Source organism: Mchenga conophoros, linkage group LG10 (genome assembly GCF_057382185.1).
Source record: "Mchenga conophoros isolate Kocher_MC1m ecotype Shallow Benthic linkage group LG10, M_conophoros_male_GT1.1, whole genome shotgun sequence".
Lineage (NCBI taxonomy): Eukaryota > Metazoa > Chordata > Actinopteri > Cichliformes > Cichlidae > Mchenga > Mchenga conophoros.
In genome coordinates, this window is record NC_140535.1 from 18,171,825 (window position 1) to 18,173,060 (window position 1,236).

Below are 1,236 nucleotides of genomic sequence, written 5' to 3' on the forward strand. Positions count from 1 at the left end.
CGAATAAGATTCCAAGATGTTTCTTCTTGAAATATATATTTTAAAATGATCTGTTAAGGTCTGTATTTTCAAAATAGTTGTAAAAAATACTTAGGATCACAAGTTTGTAATACTAGATTCCTCTATGGCTTGTTGATGCCTACCAAAAGTCGTGTTGTGACTTGCAAAGGGACATTTAGCTAAGTATTATTGGGGGTCTATGTTTATATTTGAGCCTGTATGTGTAATTGTGATCCTGTGTGGATTAGGGAAAATCCAAAATAAATTTAACATGTGCACCTAATTCTTTTTTTAAAAAGTCATTAAAGATTTATGTTGCACAATCATTTCACCCTGGAAAAATAACAGCTTAAAGAAATCATCAAAAGCCCCAAATTACCATGGCATTTATGCCCATGATGAGTGTTTGTAAACTGTCTCTCAAACACCGTCACATTTTCTAGTAAAGAAAAATTACGAAATGTTTAGCAATAAACCTTATCTTTTCCAGGTAATATGTCCAGTTTTTATTGACTTGGCATGAGATTGGTGTTGAAGCAACTAACAGGGGTGTTAGTAACGCTCTTCTATTGCAATACTGTTTTACCACCCAATTTACAGATAAAGGAATACATACAAATACACGTAAGAAACACTTTACAAAGCTAAGTATAACAGTGCCTTTGGACTTGGTGATGTATATCAAATATATTTAGCTGCTGGGAAATGCTAGATAGTTTGCACAGTTTTTTCCACCAACAGCACAATTATAACAGGTCACTAAATACTGTTGCTCATTTATCAAACACCATAAGGTTTTTCTTTGCTTTTGGTTGCACGTGTACACAAAAATCCACCATTGTGGCTACAAAGGGCTTGGTGACCAGCAGATGTCACTGCACACCTGCACATGAAATGCTTTCAGTATTTTGAAATCTTTGTCTTGTCCACCTCTGTAGTGATTTAGTAAAGGCATTAACAAGGCTGTAGAATAATTTATCTTTAACTTTGAATCCATTTGTCCTTCACTGATATCACTCTGTTTTATGTGTTTTAAAGTGTTTCTTTCTTTATTGGAAAGAACATAAAGAGGAGACCTTGACCTATAGCAGCCACTGTCCTTTTGTCTCATTAAAAGTAAATGTATAACATCATTTTAATGAGCTATGGCTGTATAGTTGAGTCAGGAGGTAAAGTTCAGAGCAAATGCAAGAATTAGATTCTGAAGCATTTATAAACATTTCACAGACATGTTTA